Source organism: Falco naumanni, chromosome 12 (assembly GCF_017639655.2).
Source record: "Falco naumanni isolate bFalNau1 chromosome 12, bFalNau1.pat, whole genome shotgun sequence".
Lineage (NCBI taxonomy): Eukaryota > Metazoa > Chordata > Aves > Falconiformes > Falconidae > Falco > Falco naumanni.
The window spans coordinates 15,478,748-15,505,515 of record NC_054065.1 but is presented as its reverse complement, the minus strand read 5'-3'; the positions used below and the strand labels follow the sequence as shown (position 1 = coordinate 15,505,515).

The 26,768-nt window shown below is 40.4% G+C and overlaps 1 protein-coding gene across 7 annotated transcripts in view; it reads left to right on the top strand.

The window, feature by feature from the left end:
- LRFN2 (leucine rich repeat and fibronectin type III domain containing 2) overlaps positions 1–26,768 on the top strand; it is a 160,996-nt gene that overhangs the window by 92,537 nt on the left and 41,691 nt on the right. The window lies entirely within an intron of this gene.

Here is a 26,768-nt window from a genome sequence, read left to right as displayed (position 1 = left end):
TCTGAGCTATTCCTGCTCAAGTAACAGAAGGCGACTTCTGCTTCACAGGGGGTAAACCTCACACCTTAGCTGGGGAACAGGAAAAAATTACCTAGAAAACCTATGCTGAATGAGTTGATTGATAGGGTTCACTTAGCTTACTGTAATACGTTCCTTTCTCAGCTGTTTTTTTTCACCTGCCACGAAAAATAATCTTGTTCTTGTCTTTTCTTAGTTTGGTGAATTTTTTACTTTGAAAAAGTTTTAACTTTATACAAAGTGCATGTTTCAATGTCTGTATTAAAATTTAAAGCGTTGTTTTGGTGCATCAGAACCACGCAGCTAAAGTTCCCTTGTTTTACATCGGTCCTTCCTGTTCGAGTTGGGAAGCTTAGGATCTTCTACACCCTGCTGAGAGTGAATGTTTAGGTATTCAGAGACATCAAAGTTTAAAGGATTCCCAGGGATTTCAAGAATGGACATTTCATAAAATAAAAAGTCCTGAAAGCATTGGTGGGAATTATGAGCTACAAAGCAAAGGAAGGCTGAGCATAAAATGAAAGCAGAAAAATAAAGAATCAAAGTTTATGCACTTCTGAAAAAGCCTTTTAGTATTAAAGATCAAAACTCATCTGTTTCTCTCATCATCTTAGTTTTAATAATAGAAATATCTTTAAAAAATCACATCAGAAATCTTACTAAACTGATTTATAGAGAGTTAAGAAAGGTTTTAATCCATAATCCACTTGGCTGTGTGTGAGTATGAACACAGCACATGCTTTGTGGGATTCCTCATGTTCAAAATGTAATCCAGTAGCTGGGCAGTGGAACTACAGAAGCAGAAGCTGAAAAATTTGTCACTGGTAAATCATCTTCTCCATCCCTTGTTAGAGCAGGACCATTTCTGACTAGTCAGTGAAAACCTATTTTTCCTTGTTACGTATGACAGACCTCTTCCCTTTTCCTAAGAAGACTTCCATAATTTATAATTTCATTTTAGAATTTTAATGAAATTTCTTGTTCATCTTACTCTCTTCACTTGGACCTCTTATTACAAGTTCTCTTACCTTTACTCTTCGAGTCCATGTAGGCAGCTGTCATGTTCCTTTTTGCATTGATGGATTTAAAAAATACATTAAGTCTTTTATGCTGTTTTACTTAGTAGGATCACTTGTAAGGTGCCTACGGGCTGACTTTAGAAAGTACAAATCAGAACAGGTTACCCAGAGAGGTGCATTTACCATGGAATGCCAGATTGGACGGGACTCTGACCAGCCTGATCTAGTTGAAGATGTCCCTGCTCACCATAGGGGGCTTGGACCAGATGACCTTTAATGGTCCCCTTCAACCTAAACCATTTTATGATTCTATGATTCTAAGTCTTATCTTGGCTTATAGACAATAACATGAAATACAGGTGTGTGGGCAGGGTAGCAAGAGTTTCCTTCACTTCCTAATACTTATAGTACATTTCCTCAGCCTCCAAATTATTTTACATTTTGATGCTGTACAATGGAAAGTATGCAAAGGGAATCCAAGGTAGGAGGTCACATTCCAAATGCAACACACAGAGCTCTGATTAAATGCAAAAGCCCCAGATACTGGGTTACAGCACTGACATGGCTTTGGGGTGGCAGAAGAGGAGGCTGCAGGAAAGGAGCCAGCATTACAGTACCAGTAATGTTGCACATTAGGTATAGTATTTTGCAGAAAGGCAGAGGGTACTTCGGTCCCAGGTATAAGCACTGCAACTTCAAGCAGTACGATATTGGCTGAGACAACTAGTAAAAGCTGTAACACAACAGACTTGTTTTAACCAGATTTTTGATTGATTGGTTTGGTTTTCTACCAGGCAACTGGCTCATCACATGCCAATGCACCAAACTCATAGGGGAAATTTTATCATGTAAACATTGCAGCGCTTGCTCTTTTCCCTCATGCTTAGAAACAACACCTGGACTTAGTTTACTTTCAGAGTAAAATAACATACCAATTTACAGCTTGAAGAATAGCCCTCTCTTTACACCTGATTGCTGCAAGTGCAGCTTCTCCATTATAGTGGGAAACAAAGTGAAGAAGGGTGGAAAAAGGAACATATATATTTTCCTCTTTGCTTTTTCTTTAAGTACTTTAAAGCAGGGTCTAATGCCAAGTTCTAATATAAAGGTCTGATAGAAAGAGCACTGGCTGTCGTCCACTCTGAAATAAATCCACTTGTTCAGCCATCATTTCAAGAAAGCATTGACAGCACTACACTGAATTTAGGTAGCAAATGATGGTTCTGTTTATTACCTGGCTTCATTTTTAGGAGTGTCCCTAAGGAGGTCCTAGACATCTTAAACTCACTAAGCAACATGTTGAGCTCCTGGCTACTGGGTCTTAATGATTGAATTGACCTCTGGGTGACAATGCTTGTACAGGAGACAATCTGCTGTTTGTTATCAGGCAGTGACAGATCAGAATGCAAAGTAAAGAATAGCGGGGCTTGTCTGTTTTTTGAGGGCTTTTTGGCTAACGTAAAGCACTGATTCTGGTTCCCTCAAATTCTGTGTGGGTTTTAAAAAGCTTTGGCTTAAGGTTACAGTGGAAATTAACCTTGCATATGTCATTATGTCATTGTGCTGCACGTAACTGTGTTTTGACAATGCTGTTGGGAGAGGAGCATAGCCATCTTGTGAAATGTAGTGTCAGGAGGGGAAAGAAGAAGAAAATGAAATCTGTTTCACTCTTTGTTGAGTGTTATCATTACAGCTCTCCTAGATTCTCGTTGTGTGAGTAACTATGAGTAGGTATATTTAATCCAAGGAGTCCCAGAATTTACCTGCAGCCTCTGCTCCTGTACATGCAACCTCAAAACTGTGCAGTGTGACTAGAAGTGAATAATACCCAAAAATGACCAGGAAATGTATTTAATCAACAATTCACAAAGTTTTTATGAAGTACTGTTCAGATTGTCAGGCTTTCACTAGCAAAATATTTACTACAGAAAACCTGATTTGCTTCTTGCAGGTAATGTCCCTGGAACTAAATCCCTTCATAGGTATATTAATTCCTGCAGATCAGTTGAACAGATAATTTGAGACCTCCAGAGCTACTTGAATGAATCTAGCCCAAAGATTATAAACCTCACTGCTGGAGCAAATTCCGCACCTCATCCCGTACTACACTTAAGTGATAATGTACTAACATTTATTTTAATGGATAAAGATTGTACTTCAGGGCAGCTGTCTGAGATTTGCTCATCCTCTTGGGAAGAGTAGAGTCATTTTTGAAGGATTTGGCCTTTTTCTACTTGTTTTATCTCCCAGTAGGGGATAGAGGATCCCTTTGCATCTGAAGTGGACAGTACTGTTGGCTAACATTATAGAGAACCCACAGTTCTTTTCCCTAGCAACTTCAGGAGACTTAAATGTAAAGGTCAGAGCTCTTCTGATGTTGAATTTCTGTTGCTTTTCAGTGGACTCTTGAAGGAGTTACCAGCCAGTTCCTACCTCTTAATACTTAAGTCAAATATACACACCTCCCGCTTCTTTTCTCAAGGTCAGGCAATTATATTCAGGGAGCTACAGAAGGAAGTTCTGCAAAGCCGTTTTTATACTAGAACACTGTCCTGCAGCTGCTTTCTCTGCTCACTAAGATCCCTGAAGCAGAAAGCCACTCCTAGTAAAGCTGCAGGCAATGGTATAAACCCATCAAATTAAAATTCATTTCAACTTCTGCACTTAGAACTGGCATATGGTCATGCAGCTTTTTAGGATGGAAGGTGAGGCAGTTAGAAAGCCAACATTAGTGTTGCTGTTGCAAGAATAAAACAAAACATGTATATCCTGGGGAGATGCCTGTTTGCCTTTTACTTCCCTGTACTTGGACAAAACAGTCAGGTCTGGATTCACCCTGTCTAACTTCTGGAAGCATAGTAGTCATTTGAGCCTATGTCTGTTGTCAGAGGATGAAGATAAACACCTCCAGATGATAATTCAGTTTTGAAGTATGATGAAAAGCCCATCTCATTCCACTGACACCTGAGAGTGACCTTAGATGTACCATATGCTCAACCTGACTTCCTCAAAAATGTCCCAGGAGTTAGATGGAGTTACATAAATTAAAGCCAAGTGGAGTTTCACCTGGTGATAATAATAAACCAAATTGTTTAGTTTCTAGATATGCAGTTGATTTGAGTGAATGAGCTGGGGGAAAGATGAGAGAATATTTTTGTTCTGAACATGAATTCCAGTCATCCATCTGCATTAGCAACACTCCCCATTATTGGCACTTGAAAATACAATGGGTGGGGAGAAAAAAGAGAAAGAGAAACCAGAGATGTAAACAAAACCACACCAGAAGTTGGATTCGGAATAAAATGTAATGGAAAACCATTGTGAACTTTCACCCAACTACTGAAAACTGATAAACAAATGATTATTTTTATTAAAAGTGTCATGGTTCTTCCCCTCAGACAGTTACTTGCTATTTAAAACTGCAGGAACAGAGCTGACCAATCTTTGCATAAGGTGAAAACTCATAAAATAAATAAATAAATAAATGAATGAATGAATAAATAAATAAATAATAAGAATAACAACAGCATCATTAATGGCCTGTTGTTCATTAATACGAAACCAAACCGCAAATATTAATTTTTGAGAAGTTAAAATACATCAGTCAGTCAGAATCAATACTGGTGACGTATGAGGACAAATGAAAATGTAGCTGCAGGTCTATTAGGGGAGGAATGAAGAGACAATTTGCAAAAGTGGGAACCTGGGGAGGCGATGCATTTTAGACAGATATCTGGTGTGCTGGAGATTAGAGCTGCGGAGAGATGGCAGCTACTGTGAGACACTGCCGTGGGACTGGTGTCTGCCCTGCTGCCAGACAGCAATAACAGGGAGCAATGTTGGTCCTAACGTACTGATAAGTGTGGTGACAACGTCCAGTTTGTCTGGGGAGAGGACAGGGTGTTTTCCTGTCCCCTTGTCCCCACCATGACCACTAGAAACGTGGCACTGTCCATGTCAGAGACCGCTGCCAAACCCTGAAATAAGCCAGAAAAGCTCTCGCAGTGACTGCAGGTTCAAAAGGAGTCAGTTACAGCTCACACCTCTCTGTATTTACCATGTCCTCCTTTCTTTTAAAAGCTATAAAGTCATATCTGAGATTATGTGCTTTCATGCTAGGTGGCTTATGGACGTGAAAGCCCATATCAAATAGAATTGATCAAAGTAACTGCAGGAACCAAACCTGGCAACGGCTTGTCTTTTGGGTGCATTTTGTCATCCAGTGCTCACAGAGAGTTACAGACTTAGCTGGCTCCACCTAAGAGGGAGGCTTTGTGAGGTATTCTGCTGTGCAGCGATAGAGACGCTGGTAAATAGCATTAATGGTGAGTGACAGTCATGCCCTATTTTCTCCACACCACCTAGCTGCGAGTTGGTTGCCTTCATTAGTTGAAAGTTTCCTTGGACTTTGCATAAGGCTGAATTTTGGACTGAATTCTGCAGTGCGTAGTTAGGGAGCAGGGATCTATACCTGTTGAGGCAAATGGACTAGAAGTTTCAGGTTATGAGCATACACAGAAAAGGAATGTTCATCTGTGAAATCTGGCACACACAGGATTTGTACAACTAGACATAGAACTGCAAGGGGAAGAGTATACTTCGGTAAATAAGCTACTTTATTAAAAATGTAAATGACACTAGAGCTATAGAATGAGTGCCAGCATTCCAGCTTACTTGGGAAGATGACAGGAAAGTATGCTTGACAATTTTTTTTCAGCAGTTTAAATTCTCTTTTTTTTTTTTTAATATCCAAAATATAAAGCTATGGGTTGTAGATAGTGTTTGTTAAACCTAAAAATGAGCAATTCAAACATTTGCATGAGCCATAGTACAGTGATAAATGAGGAAAAATTTAAATAAAAGCAGTACCAGTGATGGTAATATTATTTTCAGAAAGGCTGAAAAAGGGCATTGCTTCTATGATCTTAAATATAGGGATTGTTATGATAGATAAACACTTGAAAAATCATAGCATGAAAGTGTAGGTGGTAAAGCTGACAGGATTAAATCAGTGTTTGATCTTAGGCCTCTAAGATATACAATGGAATGTTTAAATAACAGATGTGATTCTTGTACATAACTGTGGTTGCAATTCCCTGTGCAAATAGCTTACAAATGCTTTGAGATATTCCATGATTACTGCCACTAAATAATACGAGCTGTGATCATTATTAATCATTATTTTATTACTGTTGTAGTAAAGCTCTAGAAATAGACACATCAGATGTAAATCAGCACTGCTCTGTTGACTTTTTATTTGGTCGTGCTGATGTGCATCACTGCAGAGCAGTTCAGTATTTGGACATAGATATAAGGGCAGCTTCCTACATATAGAGAAAATGTGTTTATCTTTTACCTGAGATACACTAGTATATCACATTTTCCTTCACCATTTTTAAAATGTGTACAGTGAAAGACATTTACCTGTAAAATGCCAAACATTAAGTTAATACAAATTCAAAAGTTAGCAGGTGGTAAAAATGAATTCAGTGTAATCCTGGTGTTTTATTATTAGATTTCATCGTATCAGCTTTTCCTGCCTGATGAGCTGGTGCTCTGTAAAGCTAAGATAATGGAAACACGAGGTTCATATTTGTTACAAAAAAAAAGCAGTTTTGATTTTCCACATGAATTATGTGGCTTGTGCTATTGTTTTGAGATTGTTGATCAGATCTGGTCAGAGGCTTGTTCCACCTCACACGGGAAGCCTTGCAGGGAGAGGGGTGCCATGTCAGGAGGGGTGCTGCCAGGCTGGAACCCCCAAAGCATCAGGGCAGAGCCAGCCTCCAAAAGGTTCCTGGGTGCCTCTTGCAGCAGTGTGGCTGTAGGTGAGCCCAAGACACCTTCTGTAAGGGTAGGGCTCACAGCTTCCATCTTCTAGCAAGCTCCAGCTCATCTCTTTGCTTTTTCCTCTACTGCAGTTCTCCATACAGTTTCTGTAACACAGGGTGCTCTCCCAGCTCCAAAGATACAGGGCATCTGGGGGGCTGGGTGTTGGGTCCCCACAGGAACAACCACATGTCAGTGACTGGACTCAAAGATATTATACTGGCACACACAGCATCTACACTGCCTGGGGATCCAGTTCTTCTGGATGAAAAGAGCTATAAATGTAAGGTATTATCAGCACATGGCTTTGTAGTGAGCCACCCTCAGGCCACATTAAGGTTTTTGATGTTTCTCGGTTGCAGCCTCTAAAGGGATCTTAACATGATTTCAGAAAACGAAAGAAGAAAAATAAAGAACCTTCGATCTCTTTTTAAATTTTAAATTAAAAAATGAAAATGTTTGTATTTTGATTTTGCTTTCTGTTTGGAGCTGATGTTTTGTTAAGATGCAGGCTGAGCATCTTGATTCTATAATGTTAGGATTATTCTCTTTTAAAAGTGACCTTGATCTTTTAAAAATGTAAATTAAAGAAAAAGATCCGGTGACCTTTTTACTGAGGTCTTCAAAGAGCTGAAAGGAGCCATCCCTGTCTCCTAGTGTGGCAGGAATGCCTCCTGCTAGGGAACACGATATCAGACTGCGTTAAAAGTGCCCCGAGGGCCGTATTGATGAGGGGAAACTCACTCTCCACGGTCTTTTTAACATTCAGCAATGGCGTACCTTGTTTGTTTCCTCTGTGTTGGAAATGTCAACAAATGTCACCCAAGTTCTTTGCTTTCCTTTCTTACCTTTTGACATATTATTTGATATGTGTGAGAGAGTGTAAAGTATATTAATAAAGGAGCTTTATCCTCCAGTGAATTAACAGAGTGAGTGTAAGGCTGTACTGAAAAAAGGTTCTTCAGTTAGTTTTGCCATTAGGAAAAAAATATTGCTTTACAAAAGACTTACTGAAGAGAAAGATCTTCAAAAGAAGATCTGTTAGACTTATAGTGTCCTATCCTTCATATAGCATAGGGTCTCTGTTCATTGCTCCAGGATTTTCCTTGTGATAAATTTTCAGTGCTGTGTCCAGACCATTTAAATATGGTTTTTTAGCAATGCAACTCCCATTGCTTTCCTGGGAGGCTATTTCACAGTCAAGAATTCTGGGATCAAAATTTCAGAAGTCCTTAACTGTGTTTCATACCTAAATAAAAATGCCATAAATTACTTAGTTCCCCAAAAGTGAGATTCCCAATGGTTCTCAATGATACCCAGAGCCTGTAGGTGCCTTAGTTGTTTTTGGAAACATGTCTGCAGTTCCTAAACCACTAAGTTTCTTTGAAATTGTAGCCTTTGCCTTTAATGAGGCTGCTAATATTCAGATTAAATTATCCTTTGAAAACAGTAATTTATTATATACATTATAGAACTAAGTATATAATATAATTAGAATAGGTAGAATATGACATTTAACATTTTTTGTACTAGTATAATTATTTAATTAGGGCAGTGCTGAGAGGACCCTAAAGCAATTTGGTATATAATTTCCATATATTATGTGAATGCACAGAAAAAAAAATTCAGCCCAAACTGCTTTCAAATATGGTGACAGGACTAAAAAACAGTAAGTGAAAGTCATTGCTTTCATTGTAAGGAAAGAATTCACAGAGAAGAATATTAAGAGACTTTCCAAAGGACAAATAGCAGTTGTCTGTGACAAAGCAGTTAATTTAATTCCCTCTGTGTGACAAGATCATCTTTCCTATTCATCTTCAGCTGTTTTATACACACTAAATTCTGATGATTTATATACCTCTGCAATGTGTTAAACAATTCTTTTTCATCTTTAACAGTCAGATGTTTCAACTATTTGTAGACAGTTAGTCATTGCTATATATATTTCATTTTTGTTTTGGTTTTTTATTCCAATCTGTCCTACTTAAAAAAAAATAATAGTTCTGTTAAAACGTCCCTGGATCCATCTGCGAAATTATACTCTGTAAAACATTTAAAGACTATGTACCAATGATGTGCTGTCTCCTTAGCGAAATATGCTCTGACTGCAGTTTTCAGCAGCCAGTGCGTGATGTGATGGCAAGGTGAAGCTCCAAGTGTCCACCTGTGCCACTGGCAGCAATCCCCAGTCTCCTGCCTTTCTTCCAATTTCCGGCCATGGAAATTTCCATGAAAACCTCAAAAAATTGGGTAATTTAGTGGCTATGAAGGACCAAATACATATCTCATCACTCCTGGATTCCTAATATCAGGAATCTCCTGAAATAAATCAGTTCTTGAAGTAGTATAATTTTAAACAATTACTATTATGAGAGGGTGAAAAACCCCACAGGCAAAATTACAAGTCTCATATAATTCTTCTATGTTCTATTAATATGTGACCACTTCAAACCAACCTCTTAAAGCCACGTAGTTAACTTTTACTTTCCTTTTACACTACAGAAATAAAAAAAACTGTTTTCAACTTCATGTATGATTGGGAGACTAAGATGGGAAATCTCATCTGACCTTAATTCTGATGACCAAACTTTGTTAAACTGTTATAACCGGTACGTGTTATTTTTTTACTGATTATTTTAAATGTAGAAAGATAAGGGGTTAAATGCTGAAAACTTTAACTGATTCTAGTTACAGCACACCTGCGATTGAGGTACAACCAGAGTCAAGGGGTCTCCAGTTCTTTGCATTTTCTCTATGTTTGCTCTGTTAAACTTCTCATTCAGCTCATTTCTGTACAAAGAGAGTGGAAGGCAGCTTGGTAAAGTCAGCCCTGTCATTAAAGAATATTCTCTCCATGCCAGCAATCTCTTCAAGAATTGACAGCTTCTTACAAGGAACCAGTACAAGCATAGTGGTCTGGAAATGCTAGAAAACAGTGAATTAGGCACCTGAAATGAGATGGGACATTTTGCATCTTTCCCCAGGCTTTTGTGCTTTGATTAATCATTTGCTTGCATTTCGATAAGCAGCTGCATTGCGTGAGTGTATCTGAACCCTGAGATGCTTGTAGTGTTTCAGTATATTGCATCATATGGGAAGCAGTTTCCAGATGCTTCCTGAATCATATTGGTAAAAAAGTAACTGACACTTACTGGATTTAAAGGATGGTAAATTCCTAGAAACCAAAGGCTCCTAAGCAATAGACACTTTATTAAGAGAAGTTAGGTTTCCTTCATGCATCAACAAAATAGCTGTGGTTGTCAGGTTATGAACAGTTTGACAGAGGAATTATTTTGGCTGTAAGATGGCTTTGACACAGAGATACGAGCTTTCTGTACCTGAGATGAAACATTCTGTGAATATTTAGGGCTTGTATGTCGCTGCAGCAATGATGTACCCAGTTCCAGAGGTAGCAACAAAACTTGTTTTTTTTCTCAGGGCCTCATGTGCTGGAGAGTAGTAAAGCAATTCACAGGTATTCCTACAAGTCCATTGCTGATTTAGAGTGCACTTTTCAGCAGGTTTCCCCTGTGGCTCTCCTCTATAGTTTTTCATTGCAGTGTCTGACCACGTTCTTCAGCATGAGCTGTGGTCAAATGGAAGATATGATACCTGAGGGAAGTATTTCCATGTATCTGGTTAGGTTTAGTCTGTTTTCTGAACATGTCATCCCTGTATTCTGTGGCTCTTTGCATCATGCCAGACATGCATCTATATCTCTCAAGATGCAAGTTTTCTTTACATGTTGAAATTCCTTAGATTGTATTCATTGGCATTTTATATTCAGCACTTTCTCTGGAAAGATGGAAGACATTAATATGAATTATTCCAAGTGATCTTTAGTCTTCACCTCTAGACAGAGAAAATTCACATGTGGCAAGGCACATTACTGCAATGAAGCACATGCACTGAACCATCAACCAGGAAAGATGGGAAGTCAGGACAAGCCAGGGAGACTGGAACTGCTTGCCCTTCGTTTATCTCTGCCTATAAACAGCCTATTTTATCACTGTTCTCACTTTCCCTCCTTGGACTGATGAGCACAAACCTCTTTTCTTCCCCTCCCTGCCACCCTCCCATTGCACTCCCACTCCTATGATAGGCTTAGGAAAAAGTGAGATGATGATTTCATTTTCTGCCACAATTTACCTAAACTGAAAAAAAGAAGAGAATTTTAATATTTTTTAAAAAAAAAGTTTGTGTAATTTAACGTGATTTCCAAACTGGGCAATAATATTGAAAGGCATTTAGGACCGTTGCCTCCCCAACCATCATTTTGTTGCAATCATCCTTCGTCATTTTAACAAAGGATTGATTTGTAGCAATGGCTTTACTATAGTTTATCAGCCAGTGCAATCTGACCCCCCTTTGTGTCTGGAATATTGATCCATGAAAGCTGACTCTCAGCTCTGCCTGGTACTTGAGCCAGGACTACAAAGTGTGATGGATGGGGGAAATTGTTAGCTTGTGTTCTGGAGAGAGAGGTATTTGCTGTAATAAAAGCCAGTTTTACAGAATCATCTTCACTAGAAATTAATTTCCTTATGAATAGACTTCATTATTGTAGCATTCACTGGTCTAGTTACTCATCTCCTGTTATGTTCAAAGTTGTGTGTGAGAGAGGTAATGTTGCAGACAGCACAAAGGCAGAAGCTGTTCTGGCTCCGCACTGATATCAGGAATGCCCTTTATAAGTAGCATAAAAATATGCAACCAGTTTACACCACAGAATACCTGAGTTTGGAAGGCACCTCTGGAAATCATTTAGTCAGGTTTTGAACATATCCTAGGATGGAGACTCCCTAACTTCTCTGGGAAACCCATTCTGGTGTTCAACGATGCTCCTGGTAAAAAAGTTTTTTCTTATTTTTAAATGAAGTTTACTGATTTCAGTTTGTGCCTATTTCTTCTTGTCCTGTCATTGGATACCACTGATAAGACTCTGGCTCCATCTTCTTTATCCCATCTCATCAGGTATTTGTACACATTGATAAGATCACCCCTGAGCCTTCTCCAGGCTGAACATTTGCAGCTCTCTCAGCCTTTCCTCATAATAAAGATGCTCCAGTCCCTTAATCATCTCTGTGGCCTTTCTCTGAACTCACTCCAGAATTTCCATGTGTCTTTTGCCCTCAGGAACCCAGGGCAGGACCCAGCACTCCACAAGTGTCTCACCAGTGCTGAGTAGAGGGGAAGGAACATCTCCCTCAACTTGCTGGTATCACATGGCCTAATGCAGCCAAGAAGGTTGTTGGTGTTCTTTGCCAAGAAGGAACATTTCAGGCTCATGTTCAACTTGGTATCCACCGGGACTTACAGGTCCTTGTCTGCAAAACTGTTTTCCAGATGGCTGGCTTTCAGTCAACACAGCTGGGGATTCAGGCTGTTGTACCTGCAGAGTCTTGGAGAAGATCCAGTTGATCTCTTTCTCATAATTTCTCTTACTTGGTGACACAGACCCTTCAGCAGCATACACCTGTGGGCAAAGCGCCCATTTAGTCCCAGTCCCGCCATGAGGTCCCAGACACCTCTGTAGTCCCAGGTGTGCACAGCTGCATCCTCCCTTTGGAGCCTGGCCTGAGGTGAGGTCTCTGGTGTACTACGGTTAGTTGCTCAAGTGGGTTCTGGGGACTGTGCCCTGCCACATGTCACCACCATTGCAAAGCCCCCAGTGGAGTTTCTGGTCTCACTCTGTGCACTAACTGCTGTGTCTGCTGCCTGCTTCTGTTCACTGTGCTTGTGGTGATCATCAGCAAAACTGTGGCTTGCATGGAATTAATCATGTGAACTCCGGCGTGTATTTAACACCCTCTATTGCGCTTTTTTCCTAGTTCCCACCAAAGTGTTAGTAATGCCTTACATTGAACATTATTTTTTGAGTCTCAGTACTGTATACTGGGCAACATAATTTTCCTCTTCAGTTGTTGGAGAAAAAAAAAAGCACAGAGGGGATAGTAGGGAAACAGAGGTTACAGACTAAATTATCAGCAAAGGAGATCAAGTGCCGTAACCCTTAGCTCAGTCTGCATTGTTTCACTTTTATTTGCTCCACTTTAGTAACTGCTGTTACCAAGGTAATGAGAGACTCCTTGGCATCCAGCACACCCACAGTGCATCCATCCTCGCTTCTGGTGAAAAGGAAAGGGAGCAGGAGTATACTCCAGTGCATGTCAGATATCCAAGAAAAATCAAGCTATTGAAAAGAGAGAAAGTAAACAAGATTGTCTGAATGAAATCAAGAAATACTTTCGCAGGAGGTTTCACTGCACAGGAGGGCTCTCCTGCCAACTCAGAGATTTATGATGATTCTTTGGGCAAATAAGCGTCAAACACTCACTGATGTCCTGGCAATGACACCCTGCAGAGGGCCTACCACAGATGACGTATTCATCATCCCAATTATTATTGTCATCAGGCACCACTGAGTCCTTCTGTACTGGAGAACTGAGATGTTCTTGTGACACAGCTCCCAGCTGACAGGATGATGTACCTTGGACAGGTTGTTTGCCATTTTTTGGTGCCTTTTTCAAGAAGTCTGCAACTCAGAGGTCAACGTCTTGCAATCCTTACTCACATTTCACTTGTGCAAATCTCCCACAGGTTTTGAGAACAGAGGCTGGAACTTAGTCCAGAAAAAGGAGAGGACAGATCAATCTCCAGAATTCAGTCAGACAAAGCATCCCTCATGAGCCAACAAGCAGGAGGCAGCAGGAGTGGGAAAATATCAAGCAGGAACCAATCCCCACAGGATGGACACTCTCTCTTCCCATTTTGAGTAGTTGTTACAAAGATGTGCGTGTGTTTGCAGACCTTGCTGTGAGTGAACTCAGAAGTGCAAGAATGAGTCGGGTGTGTGCTGGGCAGATAAGTTTAATCAGGAAACCAGGTTGGGCTGGGGTGTTATAAAATATTTCTGAGACTGAAAGGTGTTACGTTGTGAGTCACTTGGTTGAGGTAAGAGATGTGCTTCTTGGTCATTTAAACATATGTGGGAAAATCAGTGGGAACTGTGAGATAGTAGGACAGATAATCCAAGAGTTATTTTTTTATTTATTTCTGAATCATGATTATCTGATTGTGTTAATCTCTTCTTTTATATGAACATCCATATCCTGGAATTTCTGTGATTTCTCACACCATGTAGTTAGAAATATACAGATAGCATAAGGGAGGTGAGGGTACTTTTCTCTTGTATTTAAAATTACAAACTCAACACAAGCAAAAAATCTTCCATCAGCATGAAAAGTAACATCTTGTGATGGTCATGGTGAGGAAGGAGGAACTGTCAATATCTCTCTTGATTTCAGCACCTCTCACTTTAAAGTCCAGAAGGCCAGCACCTCTTCTCTCACACTAGCAGATACCACATCTCAGTTTTAGCCTTCTGCTTTGGGGTCCTGAAGCAGCTCCGCTTTTATCCTGAGGCTTGATTTCTTGACACACTTCAGTCAGGGTCAAGCATAATGGTTGTGCTGACCTCATTCAGGCTGTTAGCTTTTGGCAGCAAGGATAACGTGTTCGTGCTGGTCTACTTAGGTTTGATATCATCCTTGGGTAGAACTGGACAAAGTGGATTGAGGCATCTGTAGATCTTGTCAAGCACAGAGCGGTATTTAATTAGCTCAGTCTAATTCAGAGAGATCTTTGCCACACCTCATGCTCATTGCATACACATGGCTCATTGGCACAGTGCCGTCACTGTGCAGCTGCCACTGAGCTCTTAGTCCTTCTGAATCTCCACTAACCACAGACCCTACATAAGCAACGAATAGCAGCAATCGCCATGGACATTTTTTCCCCTTTTCTTGCCTGGAATATTGCAGATTCCCCCCCCCCCCCCCCCCCCCCCCCCCGGGATACAAAATTGTATTTCAGTTTCCTGTAACTTTTTCCACTGCAGATAGGAATCTTGTACTTCTCTACTGAGGAATGCAACCGTTTGTTTGCTTATATAGGGGAGCTCTTTATATATATCAGACCAGTATTTTAAAACAGAGCTAGCTTCTACCCACTCTGAATGCCATCAAGAAAGTGTGTTTTGCTTTGTAAATGTTCTAGAGGACTATTCTTTCTTGAAACCATACATTTGACTTTCCACCTCAAAGCCTGAAACATCTTTCTGATTATTTCCTTAACAGTGGATAACAGGAGGAAAATTTAAGAAGAGAAAGTCCAGTAGTGTTGGATATTGTTTTCATAACAGCCCAGCAGAAATTAAACGTACAGACCTTTGGGATGTGTTCCAATTGACTGAAAAATGCAATCTATTCTTTGAGGATGCTTATGAACAGCGAAGCATGTACATCTGCTGTAGTATGAGAATACCTCTAATTGTTTCCCCTTGATTTTGTGTTAATGCACCTAGACCTAAGGGCAGGGAAGAGTCTATTGTATCCACTGCAAATAAATCTGTGCAATTAACTGCTGATATATGCAAACTGACCTTGAGAGCTAAAACATGGCTGCTTCTAATATCAGGAATCTAGTTTAGAACAGGCAGTACAGGGATCTGGCCCTGGATCAATGAAGGAAATGTCTTGAACAAATTGGGACCATTGAGGTCAGTCTCCTGAAAAACATAATTAAATTGGGCTCGAACTGGAAGACTCGCACATCAAAGAACTGCAATGATCAAATGATTAAGGGATGAAGGAGAAGGGGGGGTCAACAGAAAGGGAGAAAGCAACAGCAAAGAGTATATGAGGCAGCAGCTTTAGAGATGGTGTTTGATAAGCAGAAAGTGTTTAGAGGTATAAAAAAGGAAATTTAGTCAAAGGCATGTAAGTAAAGAAGCCAAAATGCTTGAAACAAATACCAGGGTGTGTTGGCACACGCTAGAAAGTGAAGAGCGTGTAAGGAAATGAGGAACAATAAAGCATGCAGAAAGACAATATTAGGAATGCAACAAGAAAATCCATGGGTAATGGAGCCTGTTGTTTGCAATATAAATTTAAATGCAGCATATAGCAGCTGGCCACTCTTATCTGATAAGACTGTCATTCTGTGAGTACTTGGTGAGCAGAAACTGCGAAGTGAAGCAGAATATATATTTGAAATATTTGGGGTTTATATGTTTTATTTTATAGCATGTTTTCCCTTAATTTTAATTTTAAGAGGGTTATTCTTTTTTGCTGACTTAGTGCCAGTGAAAGGTGTTATGTGGAGATGCCCTGGGGACTGAAGGCTTTTGTTTCCTTATAAATAAACATAGCAAGTGTAGCAGAAAAGCAGCTATCCTCATCTTGCCTTCTACTCACCTCCCTCTAGTTTTACCTGGAAGACTTTCTGTCTTTCCTGGGACAAGTCTCTGCAGACCAGTCAGAGTTTGGCAGGAAAACAGCAGTGCCTTGTATGGCTTCATATTCAAAACCTTCAGCCTCATCAGCACGACTGAAATGATACACCTGTACTACTGTTACTTATGATGTAATAGGCTGGGGGTGCTTTTTGTTTGCCTTCCATTTGCTTTTGTGGTGCTGTTTCCCTGTGTACTCATTTGCACTAGTCGAGTTTTCTCCACAGCCAGGAGAGTTAGAAATGTACTCCACTGTACATGAACTCACTGCTGATGAAAGCTGAGACTCTGAGCTGTGGTTAAGTCATTGAAGGAGAAGAACGTGAGATATCAGGAAAATGGCAAAGCTTCTTTCAGAGGCTTCTGTGCTGCAGGTACTCGGGGCAGCTGACAGGGCACTGGGGACTGGAGTCACGTCAGCCGTACACAGGCATCTGACTGCTGTTGACTGCCAGCCTGGGGATGATAATGAACCCATGACTGGGCAGGGAAAAGGCTACAAAGCTGCCTCTTTATGATCCCCCTTTCCTGTGCCATGACAGCAAACTTCCCCATAAACTGTCTTTACACACAGATACGGTCCTCGGGTACCTCACAAACAGTAAGTAGAAGTCAGTAGGTATATTTATCTTACAGAGGAGAAAGAAAAGTTAAGTGAAACTCATCCAAGGCTACACATCAGAACAGTGGTAAAGTCACCCAGCAGTTAGTGTTGAGGGCCAGATTTCTTCCCCAGAGATGCAGGCACCGCAGCCTCTCCTTTCAATATAATTACACAAACACTATCCATGACACTAGACTTGTATCAGCAAATTGTACAGTGACGTGCCCTACATGTGGAAACATCACCATGCAAAAGAGAAGGTGTGAGAGCTGGGAGAGCTGGGGTTTCCAGGAGGGACTTGGTGAATGATCTTGGGCAAGATATTTGAGGCAGATTGTGCCTCTTCTTCCTTACTTGTAAAAACGAGGTAGCAGTAGTCTCTTCCGTAGAGTGCAAGAACCTCATATGAAGGAAAAGGTGTTTACTATCAAAAGGCCATGCCTCTCTTTCCTGTTCAGTGACACAGCAGTTTGGTAATATGTAGCTGTATAACCAGGTGTGACATAGTCTACAACTTTGAGAATCCCCTGTTCACACAGTAGAAATAATGGGAGTGTTAAAGCCCTCCAGAGAAATATGAATTATCCTCCTGCATGGGAATTGGAAAGTGAGAATGACTGGAAAGGGAAACTTAACTGACAAATCTAGCTCTGTCCAAACTCACTGAAAAGCAAGAAAATATAGTAAAATGTTGACTAGGCTGATGAATTGTTGTGTCATGCAGCAGCCTAGTTGTGTCATGCAGCAGCCTAGCAGGGGTCTCATGTTTCCTTCTCAGACGACTCCTAATTTCTTACCAAACCATGAGCCAACCACAATGCAAAACATCGGGGTTATATTCCTCATAACGGGGGACCTCTGCTACCAAATGTCCATGCTAACATACGTAGGAATCCTATTCTGGGACATTCAGCACAATTTTATTTTTTGTTTGTTTGTTTGTTTTAGTGCAGACTTCAATTTGCCTTGCACATGTTTCAAAGCATCTCCAAATCTTTGCATGTGACTTTCTGTGCCCAATTTATTTTATGAGAAACTTCAGAAAAAGATCTTTTGGTATGTATGCCTTGTTTTTCCTACCAGTGCCTCTTTCCATGTAGGTTGTACATGAAGGGTAAACTGCAGTCTGTATTGTGAATAAAGAATACTTCCCAAAGAATATTGGACAGGGTTTTTCTCTAGGGCTAAATGCAGGATCAATAAAAAAAAAAATAAAATGGTTATAAGCCCAGATAAAGAAGAGAATCCTAATTTTAGTTATCCCCCTTTTCGTTTGATGTGGAAGGAAATAAGAATACATAAAGGCTTTTATAAGAATTAAAGTAAGCTAGGGATAAAAAGCTACCCGAGGATTTGCTGTTATGGCTCAGAACCAAGGGGAATTTGGATTCAGATGATGAGAACAGGCCTCCAGTTGTATTTGCAGAAAGCAACAGGGTTTGTTGATGGACATTTATGTTTCATACCATAGGCAATATCGGTGAGACAGCTGCTCCTTAGTACCTTTGCAGCTTCCTTATGTGTTCAAAATAAGTAAGAGACAGAATAACTGGTAACTTCTCTATTCTGCTGATAAAGCAAAATGCAGAACTGCTGTAAAGAACCAGATAAATAAATGAACTGGATGGGTAAAAACAGCAAAGGGGTTCAGCTTAGCTGACTCAGGAGTTCGTAGATGAAATCTGGTGGAGACTGGAACACAGCATTAAAACAGGGACCAAAAATAAATGTTGGGGGGCATTAAATGAACAAAACAAAAACACACACAAAAAAAAATGGACCTGCAAATGTTCTAGGGGAAAAAAACAAACCAACCCAAGGTATTTCTAATGGGTGATGTCGAAAATGCTGTTCTGCATTTCCTGTGTCACTCTCATTAGGAAATTGCCATTCTCCACAGATGTGGCTGCACTGGAAAGCTCTAGGAAACAGGCCACACAGACCTGTTGTTGATGCAACACCCCCCCATGCCTAGGGAAATGGATTATTTCTTCCCCTGGCCAGGAGCCACCAGGTAACTGCTCAGCCACATTGGGGTTTCTCTCACCCTCCACCCGCAGCTTCTCGTCGGTTGGCTCAGGCAATTCGGGGGCAGTGTCTTGCTCCTGAAGAAAAGTGACATTGCATGCAGCTGAAGTAAATATAGATGCATATATCAAGTGGTGTTACCTAAATTTGTCTGTTTACCAAACATCTACACTTGGGTTTTCTAAATGGCCTATTTCCCTTCAGTTTGTTTTTGTATGCTTACAAGTAACTGTCTGCATGTTTAAATTTTGTGCATATTCAAAAAACATGCAAGTAGCTTAGCAGTTTTTTTGTCCCAACAAATTAAACGGTTAAAGCCTGTGCTTTCCGGTCAGTGAAGGTAGAATAATGGAACTGGATCTATTTTTCACAGGTAAAATCACACTAGTTAACAAAATCTGGCTGTGATTATTAAGGTTATAATGTGACACTCAGAAGTTCTGCCTACAACTAGATAATTTTTCCTAGCCGGCCAGAAGTTTTACCCACTGATATGTATCAGTCTGTGTTGACAAAACCTGTTTGTGAGATTGTTCAGGTATCACAAGACCACTTTAGGAGAGGTATTAAATGAAGCTTTCAAAATATTTCCAGTGTTTCTGAGATGTAAAGTTTTCATTTTGAAATTATGTGCTCTGTGTAGGTATTTGCCCAAAGTAGCATGATTTTTAATGAACGAGTAAATCAAACATGCCTATTGGATTCGTGCTACAGGACTGAATTAATTTAGTTACTATGATCAGCATTCTGGAATTAAAAATTGAACCATGATTTTCAGGATAGATACAAATGAAACTGACCTTGGCATTGAAGGTAAACATTGTTCTAGAGTAAAAATTTCCATCTTCTGCAGCACCAGAAATTCAGGCCAATTGCTAAGCAGAATTTTAAGCGCATGTTTCTTTTGCCCTTTTCTCTGTCTGCATGAAGGCTTTTCAGTTCAAGCTTCAAGCGGCATGATGCCAGATCAGTCAGGGTGTAGAGATTAGTTATAATGGAGCAGTGGCCCGTCAGGTGGAAACTCTTGGTTTTTGACTAGATCACTAAATGATACTCAGATTTGCACAGTGCGTTTCAGAAACAGTAGCCCCCATTCTAACAGCAGTGTAGTTATTTTCACAGAATGATGTTACTATCTAGCACAGGTTCTTTAAAAAACATCTCAGGAACATGGACCTTCAAGGCCCACTGAAGTGAACTGGAATAGGGCATCCAGGTTCCCTGAAGAGTTTCCCAGGTCTGCATCCTCATCAACATCTACATCCCTGTGCTGTCTGGAATGCCCTTTTCTTGTGAAACTAGTAGAAATTCTGGCTTCCAAAGGAGATGTGTCCCTGACTGATGTACTGAATTATACTAGGACTGCAGCGTGAGCTTACTGCTTAGCAGACACTGGAGAACCTGCACAGCTCAGAGCACCTTAACAGCAGAGCAGACTGCCTCTTGCCTAAAAGAGCTGAACTCAGGTTAAAGCCTTTTCAGTAGCCAGGATATTAATAACATCTCTCTTCTACGTGGATTCTTTGATACCCAATAAGAGGTGGACTCACGATGCATTATTTCCTTTGTAGAAATCTGATAAAGGTAATGAAGGCTCTCTCCTCTGCTTTCATGACACTTACTCTATATTCTTGAAATGTGTCAGTAGTAAATATTTCTGAGGCTTTTGCACTTCAAATTTTATCTGAAGTGATGAAAATGTCCCAAATGTATCGTGGGGAAGTGCCAGACAGGCAGATGCTCAGAAGTACACAGAATGTGTTCACTAAGTTTTATTTTCTCACAAAATGAATCTCTAAAGCTTGACTAATTTTGCACATTTCTTAAAACCAAATGGCTTATAATGATGTCTCCATTTCAGCAAAGTGCTAGTAAAAGCGAGGTGGGATCTAATAGACTTATACCTGGTTTCCTCTTGCTGCATTTCCTAGGAACTAAGGTATAAGCACATCCCAGGATGTAAGTGCTTTAGGGTCACTAAGGCTGTTAGACACACATACTGTCCAGCAGCCAGGGAGCCGTATCTTTGGCAGAGAAACTACAAATATATTATGACTTTCCTGGATCAAAACAACCGTGAAAAGTGAAATTCCTCATGTACACAAGCATATGTGAGCACATAGATTCTTACATTAGTGCTCGCAATGCCCTTTCCAGGTGATGACTATATACTGCAAGAAAGTGACTCTAGGAAGGGGATTTGTACGGTGGATTCCAAGACCTCACATAAGCAGCACTTGCTAGTAGTTTAACTATGTCAAACAGAAGCAAGGTGCTGAAAGTTTCGGCTGTTTCTGAAATTTGTCTGGTAAGATTTGGGGTTACTTTTGTCTTTCAAGTATTATGGATGTTAAACCTTCATAGAAGTGTCCAAGGTTCTTTTTTTGGCCTAAGTAACCTGAAATGTGAAGAAGTGACTACTTGCAGGGGTTAGCTGTGCTGGAACATTAATGTATCGATTTGTTCCTTTAGAGTGTATGGAAAGTACTGCTTTTAATGGAGGAAATGAGATGCCTTAGTAAACTAGGAGACATGAAAGGATGAAAACATTTGTCTGCATTAAAGCTGTGAGGCATTAGGCCAGACACTATCAGTGTTATAGCCCTATACCTCAGCAAAAAAGCTGCTGTGAGGTCAGGGTTTCCCTTACCAAAATCCCATAGTGAATAGATGTTTGTGTTGTATAAAGTTGTGTGTTCCACCATGCTCATAGCCTGGTCATACAAGGATGTTCAGGTTATAAGTGAAATAAATCTGACTTAGCTCTGCACCTGACTACATTGATAATTTGGGTTTTTGATAAATACATTGCTTCAGTCTTGGGAATGGTAAAGGAACTAGGTAAAGTTGGTACTTAAAAAAGAAATTACATGACTAGTGTCAGGGAAAGATCAGGGAGAACGTTATGAAAAATAAAGAAAAACTTCCCCAAAATGCACACAAATAAACACAAGTTTTGGTAATGAAAGACTGAAAGAGAACAATATCTTCCTGTGTGAGACTGCCCTGCCTAGGAAGATACCGGGTTATTTCCTGGGGGATCCGTTGGATGGATTAAATCAGCCTTCACAGAGTGAGCCCTCTTGAAAATTGCCTTTTATGGATTATCTTTACCTCTGTTCTGAATCCTGTTACAACCAATTCTTTAAATACTGCAACCATAACTTCTCTTACATTTAAGACCATCCTGTGAGTCAGTTTCATTTGGAGGCATACACCTCTTTAGCTTAGCTCTTCCTGAATACCTCCAGCCTAGGACTGCTTCCAGGGCTGGGGAGCACAGAGCAGGTAGGACAGACCCTCAGCTGCTTGGAAAGGTGAAAACAAGAGCAGAGCACTCAAACAAAGCAAATGGCATAAGTGACCCTCATGATGGTACAGGTGTAGTAAAATATTTTTGGTTGCATCCTTGCTATGGCTGCAGTATTGAAGAAAAAGTTGTACAAAGGGCAATGAATTTGTTACACTTCACCCAGTGTTCTTTTTTTTTTTTTCTGTTACTGTGGAAGCAGTATCAGTCACATTAATATGGGTGGACCTTACTAACAACAGCCACACATAGCTGGAGAAATGTGTGCTTGTAAATGTTCCCCCTCTGTGGTTTATAAAATATAAGGTGGCTGCGGAAAGCAAGCACTTCATGTTAGAGCTATTAATTCTTCTCAATAAAACCAGCTTCTAGAAAAGCCTAGTCAAAATCTAAGTTGCTCTGTACATATGCACACCGGATCACAAGCAGCTGTACCTCCGATGAGTGCAGAAGCTTAGGCAAGCATGAAAGACGAAAGCTAAACAAAAGTAATGTTAGTTAACCTGGCTTTAAGCCTGTAAGCACATAGGTACATAACTGACTTTAAACTCCCGAACAGCCCCACAGATGCTCACCAAGCTAGCAGTGGCTTAACACCCGACCCGTGTTCCTACGTATGTAGTACTGAGGACAGATTCAGATGCAGACATATTTGCTTTCCTTACGGCCATCGTCATTGCTTGGCGAGTCAGGCATAAACCACCTGCCATGGACCAGGGATAACACGAGACCTACCTTTTCCACACAGTTTTTGGAAATGCAAGGGATTAAGGATTAATTTTTGTCCTGACATAGTCCCATCCCATTTTACACATTGTAGATTAAACCCCTTCAGATAATATGCATGAAACTTCACTCATTACCACAGTCCTTCAAGATTTGCAGCTGGGGGCTAGATTTCCTATCACAGAGGTTCACTGAAAACAGACATAAGAGAAGGTTAAGGAAAAGGACATCTCCAGAAAAGAAAATCCAATTCCTCTGCAGCACCTACAAAGGCAAAGAAAAGTATATTAACTCACCCATACAGTCCCTGGAAGCTGGGTCCCAGGGCACTTGGAGACAACAGTCAGAGCTGCTATCCATCCACCTTTCCTCTTTTTTTTTTTTTTTCCTTTCTTTTTTTCCCAGCTTGTATGCTGCAGCTATAGCTTATTTGTCTGACAGTTAGCTTTTACTTGGTGCTGTGATACACAAAGGTTATTGGAATTTATATGCAACGCTCAATGAATATAGAATTAAAAAATGCCTCAGAGACATTGCTGAAATGAGATGCCAAATCTCAGAAGTTGTATCTTTATGAGGAAAATTTGAATACAAAACACCAAGGTTTATGACTCCTACACATATTAATTCATACCAATCCATGTTATAAGAGGACTAAAGGGGCTGTTTTTCATCTTGGGCTGAGACAGGAACTCGGGCCAGATTTACTGACTTGCTGTGAGAAATCTGCTTTATCTGGCTGATAGATACCTTTAAAATGTAAATCAGAATGGTGAGCTTATCACAGGGCTACTATTAGCAACCCATAAAATGCTTGGTATTGCAGGTCAGAAGAGATTTTGGGAACAAGGTAAGCAAACTGGTCAGCAAAAACAGACCCTAAACTTGACATTTAATTTTCTGTCTTACATGAAAGTTACCGGAATTGAAATAAAAACAAGTTTTATTGTGCATTGATTCACTTGGCAACTAGCAATTACCATGGCTTTGTGCGAGTGTCTGGATTTTAGAAGATACTATCCATAATTGTGCAGACTCAAGAATTCTTACCTCATCTGTGGCCCAGATACTTTTTCTGTCTTGAGAGAAAAAGGAAAACCAGCTGCCCTATCGACATCCACTGCTTAAGAAGCCCTGCCCACTTCTGTTCTCACCAGTGCCCTATAGGTAGCCCTTTGCATTTGTACCCTATTTGCTGTGTCTTGAACGGGTCACTTCAGGATTACATTGTAGAGAAGCCCAAGGCTCAGAAGCCTGAAATACTGATGGTGGCAAAAGATCACAAAGGCTAGAAATTTACCCTGCGGACAACCAATATTTGCATGAATACTTTTGAATGCATTCAACAACTGGACTGACAGCAGCCATGATATTTCCATCCTAGTACGGTTGTTACTGTTTTGTCCTCCTGCTGGCAAAAGCACACACTGCACTCTCTGCGCCTTTTTCACGCACTCATGCAAGCACATACAGGCAGATGATGCGCTTTCAAGCCATCCACAGATGGTTTCCCCATCAGGGTTTACTTTGCCATTTAGACCTCCTGCTTCACAGCCTCCTCTCGGTGTTGCAGTCCCTATTTTCTGTAATTAACTTCTGTTCCTCCCCCCATTTTTTTTTTACAAATGCTTTTCACTCTGATGCTTAGAGTCAACCATCTCCCCAAAGCACTGTGATATTTAACAGCATCCGGAAAAAATGTGGTTAGAGAATTGGGACACTTAAAGGAGACACTGCTCTCGTAAGTGTGCATTCACATTTTTGAATAGATATTCAGAGGGTGGGAATGTAGATGAGGGAGAAGCTATGAAAGGGCTTATTACTAATTAACTGTATCTATTTCTCCCCCTTTTAAACTGCTTTTTGTTTATCATTTCAGCTGGTAGGGTAATACACTAAATTAAAGCTGCAGAACACAATTATAATTAAGATTCAAAAAGCCAATTGCCTGTTAGTAAACTACCAATTGATAATAATGTAAGGGATATTTATAGCTCTTTGCTAAGTATGCCATGGATTTGCATCAATAACGTACTTGCTAATCTCCAAACATTTTATTCAGTAGCCTTTTATTTACTATTGAAGGTAAGATTACTCTTCTCAAGCCATCCTTTCTAAAAGTATCTCACTTCCATCTTGTTTGCAGAGTTCAGCAAACACAGATGCTTCAGTCCTTTCCTCTGCTATGAAATATAATAACAGTATATAATTACTAACATCACACCATACAGAAAACCTTGCTGCAAAGAACACACTATACATAGTTCAGCATTCATAACATCTTGCATTTCTACAGATCCTTCTTTCTGAGTCATTTCACATATTCTATAGAGGAGAAACCAAATCACCTTACCCAGGAGCGGAATTGGCCACCATTGGACAAAGACCAAAATATAGGGCCCCAGTTTTCATTCCTTTCACAGGGAAGTGGAGCAAGACCCCTTTAAAGAGTTAAAGCAAAAAAGTACCAACGTAATAGATTTTCTTTTGTGTTTGTTGTGTGTTACTGGGGGATTAAGAACTAACTTCTAGAATTTCTTTATTATAAAATATCCACATAATGGTAATTTCAGTTGTATGATGAAGTGTAAGTAACTGCGATGTGACTGTTTTGTGAAATGTGTTTCTGGTGTCACATGTTTGCTAAAGTTTGAGTAGCCTTGTAGGGCTGATTATTGGAGTCATTGTGAGACACTGAGTTATCCCATCATGTACAGCAGTAAGAGAAGCAGCTTAGGCACAGGTGACTGGCTGCCATCCACTGTTTAGGCACTGGAGGGGCAATTGATTTGTCTCATCTCTTATTGTGCCATAACTGCTCTTGAAACACAAGTGCCAAAAAAAAAAAACAAACCCCAAAACCAAATGTATGAGCACCTGCATGACTGAGAAGGGGTATGGCATATACCAAGGACTGAGGACAGGGATGCAAGGTTATATAGTGGGGTGATATAGGTTAAATAGAGGCAAAATGGCCATGTTGGAAGTTATAGCCTGAATTACGCCTGTAGCTACCGTGACAAGTGACGAGCTTGAAGACTAGAATGCACTGTCTTGGCAAAAAAACCCTCAGAAAAATACAGCTCTTTGTCAACCTGTCCCTTCCTTCAGAGGAAGAATGAGGCTTAGAAATGAATGATCTGCCCATTCGTCAGCCCTCCTTAGTAGTAGGATCTGGGCAAGGGAGAGACAGAAAGAAAACAAGTTTACCTATGTCCTGCACATGTAGGAAAAATGTCAGCAAACCTATGTAAGAAGACATACCCAAATCTGAAGCAGGACTGCAACTTCCCCCAGCCACAATTGGCCCTCTGAGTCAGCCTGGAAATTCTTTAAAGACTTGCAACTTAAGCTGGAAAAGATTTATAAAAAGGGGATATAATGGTGCGAAGAGAAATGGGCAGGATGCAAGGGATGGCTGTGGGTGCAGGCGCGAGCTTCGCTGTTGCTGCCACATAAAGGTTTGAAGTGTGAGAGCATGAGGTCATCAGAAAGCTTACCAGGAGCCTAAGGTGGCACAGGTTTTCCCTGCATCCCTTCTCTTTGGAGCTAGATGATGCCATCCTTCCCATAGGTTGGCTGACTGCAAGGTGAATCCAGGTGACAATTATGCAAATGATTTCTGCTTCCCGTGCTGCTTATCATGAATTTTATTATGGGTGGGCAAGTGAACTGACTTGCCCCAGGACTGGCCAGATAATTACATGGACATTACTAACCACATTACTGAAGGGTAAATATGCAGTTATTTTTATCCATAAAATCAGCTCTTTCAACCCTAAGACTAATTCCACATTATTATGCAGCAGTATGTAATTACTGTATGACAGCTTCTACCCTCAAAGAAGCAGGCACTATTCCAAATGAAATCTTTCAGGGTTTTAAGTAAGCCATGCAGTCTGACAGCAGGCGTTGTCCTCTACCAGCTACCCAATAAAA